Consider the following 7100-nt stretch of genomic DNA (forward strand, 5'->3'; position numbering starts at 1 on the left):
TGAGCGCTTTCGAAAGGTTTGCCCCTGAAGAAGAAAGGTCCACCTTTCGAAAGCGCTCAGGTTATAGGGTTTTTATTCATTTCTATCAAGACTTCTTGAACCTACGTGTTTTTCTAACATCATGAACATTCGTAAAAATAATATTGGTCCTTAAGTTATTGATTCACTACACGTATTATTGGTACTATTCCATTACAGACGAACTGTTTTATGTCTTGCTAGGAATAGAATGCATTTTATTAAACGTCTGGATTTGTGAAGTATGTTTATAACTATCATATGGCCTGAAGATGCAGCTACGAACATTTAAATCAAAGTCAGCCTGTATCCTACGTTTTGAGGTGAACAGAAACGACAGACAGTGGTATCTGTTTCTGTAGTGAATGACGGCTTAGCAAAGTGTTTGAATACCGTAAAATTTCCTTGGAAGCAGCTTCCCATGCTAATAACGACATTTTTAAACACTTGGAGCCAATTCACCAAATCTTTTGTGGTTGACTGGCTTCCATTTTCCTGCTGGATCTCTATATATGTAAAAATATAAATCTCTTCTCTAAGTCTAGCTGTTCTTTGTGAACGTGTCGGACCAACTTTTACTCTGTGATTCACTTTAAAGTGGCATGTGAAACAAGATTGTAAGAGACCTATAAATATATATGTGTGTGTGTGTACTGAATGACAAAACATCTGCACTTCAGAACACATGACTAATAATCAGACACTTAATGTTCACAGTGAACTAATTGGATGATTAACATTATTCTATAATAATGGTTATCGCTTGTCATATCTAAAATATTGCAATTCTGATTATTCTTTAAGATGTATTGAACAATGTATGCTATATATTTTAATTTTATCATAAAAGATAGATAATTGACGTTGGTATGAGAGAAGAAATTGCTATGATTCCTTCTATGTTCAGTTGTGTTCCGAAGTAAGTTACATATTCAGCCATATTTGCATAGAACACCAATTTCAACCGTTATTCAAAGTTTCAATGGTTTTCAGCTAATTAGCAAAAAAAAAAATAAACTAAATGTTTAAGAATGTATTGAACACAAAACTACACACGATCTTGTGAAAACATTAATAAAATAATTATTTAAATGTTTGATAGTAAACATAAAAATGACACCACATTTTTATAAGTATGTGCAGAATAAAGCGTTTAAATACACTTATATATTTTGTATTTTGTATGAAATTACTCTCGAGAGATAAAGAGAAATAAAAAAAACGGTGGAATCTTAAACGACAGTCGATTACACATATTTAGAACAAAGCAACAAATATAAGTCACATTATCAGTCTTTTTTTCGTATATTTTGTATGTGTGGCAAACTAACTAAAACCTGCATTCATTAGAAGACTTTACCAACCTTGGTTTAAAGTTTTACCGATCCGTAATCCAGACGCCTGTTGTTGTCTCGCAAATAGTATCACTTCATTACCTAGCTCAACAGCTTGGAAAACTGTGGCAATACATCTTAATTTCATATTACCGTTCCGCAAGTGGTTTTCTGTCACGACAAACCTTAACCCCAAAGTTGATGCTTCCAAACCATCGTCATGAAGTGTGATAGAAGCTGTTGTCTTATATTCTGGTCCAACCTGCAAAGGTAATTTGATATGCTAAACTGTTTTGTTGCAATCTTCTACTAATCATTAAAAGGAATACACATTTTCAATAATTAATGTAACTTTTGACGCAATAAGCGTTTTACTGACACCAATAAAATAAATTGTGAAATGTTTAACTGAATACTAATGAAATGTTCAGTATTTTTATTTAGCATAATGCAATTTTCTATAAACTTTTAAAATATGTAATAATATAATAATAATACGTTTTCTTTGCTGTATATTCAAAAATCTACGTAACAAGACACAAAGAGGCAGTTATTCTTAATAACAATTGCATTTTCTAAGATTTATTTAGATCTATATCAGTATTTTAATAAAAAGAAGTAAACGCTGCCACAAAGAGTAATGAATTCAGAGTTCATGCAAAATGAGACAGAAATATCTTAGACTTTCCTATTATATTCAGTAGTAGTTGTTTTTCGTTTTGTTTGATTTGTTGTTGTTGTTGTTAAGCACAAAACTACCCAAATGGGTATCTGTTCTGTACCCACCAGCGTTATCAAAACCCGATTTTTAGCGTTATAAACCCTCAGACTTACCGCTTCTCTAAATCACTGGTGTTGGGGGAAAGGTGTAACAATAGTTTCTGTAACCCTTTTTTTATATAAACTGTAGTATAAAACATATTAAGCTTTTATATACGAGGAAACTATTTCATGACTGATGATTGTTGTTACAGCTGTTACTAGACCAAGTGCCTTCCAGTGACTCAGTGGATACCCACGGTTGATAGAGTAACGATAGCAACAAGCTATACCAACTAATTATATGGTAAAAAAAAATAATTATACTTAGTACAGCCGTAAAATATTAATTTGTAGCAAAATATAACACTAACCAGCACTCGAATGCTACAGATGTGAATTAAATTAATAAATATTAAGTATGGACACGTTATTACTGTCGTGGCAACTAACAGAAACTTTACATTGCACTGCTTCACGATGTTCTCACTTGAGGATTATCTTTCGCGAATTAGTTTTGTTCTGCATACTTTTTATCACCACTTGATGTCGCTGGTACATTTTTATTTGATAATCACTCTTCTGTTCTCGTAAGACTATATACAAATAAATTGTAAAATTTAGTGGCTTCTGATTACTAAGACTAATCTCGCAACCATGAATTTTTTTTTTTCTGTGAAAGCTGTATAAAATTGAATTAAACTCTTCAATAAAAAACTATGTCGAATTAATAGAGGACTTCATAAAACGCTTCTTTAAAGGAAAATATATTTATTAGGTATGACAATGATACTTACTTGTTTTTTAAGTTCGGTATACTTTATGGTTTAGGTTATTTAGTAAAATCATCCCTGATCGTCCGAACTGTTAATCAAAAATATATCATATTCTCATGGATCTGGCAGATTTAAACCTTTAAAAAGTACTTGTTAATTTGTATTATGTAATGGTTTATTGGAATTTTCTCATGAGAACACATTATAATCATTATAGTAGCTAATCGAGTTTGTTTATATCATTGAAGGCGTGCAGGATTTGAATGTGACTGTAACATATCGCACGCAATGGATTTGTTTAGATTAATCACCTAATCGAGTGTGACTTTGTTAGCTTAGTAAAAATAAAGATTTTTTAAAAATCGATTTGATATGTTGTGGTAATATGTAACGCTATAAATTAACAAACAATGATTTGTAATTACAATGATTTTTATTGCAAAAAAACATAATACGTATTTCGATATTAAATACCATGGTGCTGGCAGGTTGTTGTTTGTTAATTTACTACTGTATTAGCATAATGTGGTTCCCTATACAAGTTTAACGTTAGGTTTAACATTTGTTTCATTTTAAAGTTCTTAAACATAAATAATTAACCATAATAAATAAATAAACCATATCAGCTATTTTGAAAAATTTTAACCGCAATATAATTACACTTTGTTAAAAGTTTATATCAATATTTTCGAATTCTGGTTTCGGTTGCGAAAGCTTGTTTGTATGTAGTTAAGCCTAAAGCGTTATAAGTCCACGGACATTCCGCTGTGGCACTGGTGGGTGGGGGGGTGGCGGTTCCGAAAGCACCGTCCTTATGGGATTTGCGCATGGAAAATAACTGAACTTAACAATCTAATTATTACTATGAATGCTTTATCGTTTTGAAAAAATAAAATGCGGAATTATATATGTTATAATCGACATAGGGTTTTAAGTGTATCGACGTTTATTTTTTTATAGTGAAATATTTGTGTCTGGGCATGCGAATAAGAACAGAGGGCAATCAGTATACTAGATTCAAGGAATTGCGAAACAAATGACATTTTATGTTTTGCCTTTCAATATAACCTTATGCAGCCAAATTAAGCTTTTATTATGTTAAGAAAACAAGCGTTTTATGGAATTGTAATGTTAGTTTCTCTATGTGAATTTTGATTATCATCCATTTAATCTCTCCTTGATAGCACATATAGTTGTTGTCATTATTTACTTTTCTGTTCCAACTGATTGCAGTCAATGAAGTGTGCTTAGCACCAGTTAAAATCGTAAAATATTTTTCAAACTTCTAATGATTTAACCATTATTTGAAAAGTTTTTTGTTTTTTTTTTATGTTGAAGAGATATATTTGTTTGGTTGGTTGAAGTTAAGCACAAAGCTATACAATGGGCTATCTGTGCTCTGACCACCATGGGTATCGAAACCCGGTTTCTAGCGTGGTAAGTCCGCAGACATGGCGCTGTGAAAATTGAAGGCTTAAAAAACATGACCAGTGACTCATAATACTCGGCACGGCTCATATTTCCGTAGAGTCTTTTACCACGAGAACACTTTGAAGTTTCTGGACTGTTGTTACTTTTGTCTTATGATAATTCCTTGAATTAATTGATACTGTACTAATTTAATCAAACCTACAAAGAATCAATATAATTTGGTTAGATCACAAAGATTTTGCTGAATTAAAATCAAAATTTCGTTTTACTTCATACATTTTGACCCAATTGTGTAATATATTAAAAATCAATACTCCGTTGACGAACGGATAATTCAGAAATGAACACATGATAGAAACATAATGTTAGTGGTATGGAATGAATTGTTCTTCGAAGCACTTTTGATCATACACCAAAATGTCAACTGTAAAGATGCAGACATTGACAGATGAAATACTTAAACCAAATAATAACAAATTCACTTCACAATTATCAAGTTATAAGCAAAATTCCAGATGTGTTAAACATCGCAACAACATTACGAAATGTGTCAAACAATTAATAATTATATTCAAAATGTTTCTTCAGTTTGACAAATGCTAATATGGCAACTTCATTGTCAATTATGATTACTGCACGTTGTCTATAAGTATACGCTTATAGTACCAAGCAATTGATACATATTTCCATCACCTGATGTAAAGAATGACGTTCATCTGGTTATCGTTCGGCACACAGTCTTTGTTGTGCATTTTCTTCTGACATTATGTTATTACGGGCCGGCTTTGTTACGATCGTGCTGTACTCGCACGTCGCTTTCCCTTCAAATTTGTTGATATTTTATTAATGATATCAGGAATTGACCCATACCAAATCTAAACATAGCATATTACTACTTATTACTATATCAATAACACATAAAAAATTAGGCCTAGAACTAGTTTTGGTTCTTACTTTCACCATATTTTTCTTCGCCTCTCATTCTGTTTATTCGTCTGCTCTCACATCTCCCAATCTCTCTCCTTTTGCTTTCTAATCGCCGATAACGTCTCATAATTATTGAGGTTCTTGTAGTTTCTAAATCTGCTGAACTTAAAAAGTGGCCGCTCCAATAATTCTCAAATTAGTTCTTAATTCTCAACCAATTCTTACACTGACGTAAGAGTTTTGCAGCAGACTGGACATTTTGCTACACTCTCCATACAGTAGAACTCTGTCAAACTTTCTTCAGCGTAACGCTGTGATATTAATTAGATGACATATTTTAATGCGTTTTCCAATTTTTGAACCCTTCAAAGGTACAACGATTTTCTTATGCAAAATTCTGGCCTTTTATCTCCAACCTAAGTTTGAGTGGCAACGTTTACTGTTGTCGGATTTCGATAATATTGGCACAGCGATATATGTATGAAAAGGGTACATTTATACATGTAACTTTTGTACTTAGGAGATGATTTTGGTAATTTTCAGTTTGTTACTGACTACACCTATTCTATTTAAATGTTTATGATGCGAATCGTATTAATGACAGTCTTGAAGATTATGTCCTTTAAGCTGACCTTAAATGGCTTTATTGATATTGTGAGGAGGTAGCATCATAAACTTCATCCCATACCATTAATAATTATTTTTCTATGCTAGTTCATTTCAAAATCATTTGTCTGTCAATGGACTTGTGAATCACCATTTATGTTTCATAAAGAGTGTAAAACTTTGCACTGGGCATATTACTAGAACTTTACTTCATCAAACACATAAAATAAGTAAATAAAAATGAATAACTTTAACATAATCTGTAAAATCACATCTGACAGAATTATAAAAATCATTCTCTTTATAAGAATTCGCGTCCATTGTGGGCTCATTTTGCTTGCAGTATCCGCTCTGGGAAGACATGTTTTATCATTTGGAGCTTAAGTTTCGATTTTTGTTTTAGTATATTTCTAGAAAATCAAATTACCTGTTTATGTCGGGTGAAGTCAATGCGAACTATGAGATATCTCCAAGTAGTATAAACCAGACGAAGACAGAGACAAAAGCCAGCTCACTTTAGTTTATTAATTTCCATGATGGGAAGTTGATGACCTCTTTCAGACAACTTTAATATATATATAACAGTATAAAGTAGTTCAATTACGCCATTATAGTAATTCTACTGCCTCTGAACTTATGGTTATTTGGACAACGAGTGGAGCAATTATCCATGTCCAAACGTTAGAAAAAGGTAGTTCATTAGTCCAAAAATCAAAAAGACCTGTTTAGCAATGCAAGTTAACGTATAATTAGTCTTAATTCAGAGTAATGCTGTTAGACATCCGTACTGTTCACAAGCGGGCTATTTTTTCATGTCTATACCAGTGTCTGATGATTCATATCTGGAAACCAATATACTGAAAACATCTTCGAATTCGTACACATTGGTAACATGGTAACTAGACAAATCGTATTGCTCTACTGAGAAGCGAATTTACCCCTCAGTTATTATATAGTGGTTACAGATCCAATTGTACGATCTCACATGGGTACCGGCTAACCACATTTTATGATCGCACAGGATAATTTCTGGTGTACTACTGCCAATGAATGTCATCGATTATCATGAACAATCTACTAAGTGATATTAGAATTGGACATAGAATGGGGAGGAAATTTCATAACGTTGTGCGCTGAGTTGCCCTGAAACTGTATGAACTATTTCATTAACATAGAACCCCATACTCGTTACTTCTTTTGCTTTTTTTTTTGTTGTTGTTAAAATGACTCTTTAGTTAAATCGATTCAG

The sequence above is a fragment of the Limulus polyphemus genome, unplaced genomic scaffold, assembly GCF_000517525.1.
Source record: "Limulus polyphemus unplaced genomic scaffold, Limulus_polyphemus-2.1.2 Scaffold42, whole genome shotgun sequence".
Classification (NCBI taxonomy): Eukaryota; Metazoa; Arthropoda; class Merostomata; order Xiphosura; family Limulidae; genus Limulus; species Limulus polyphemus.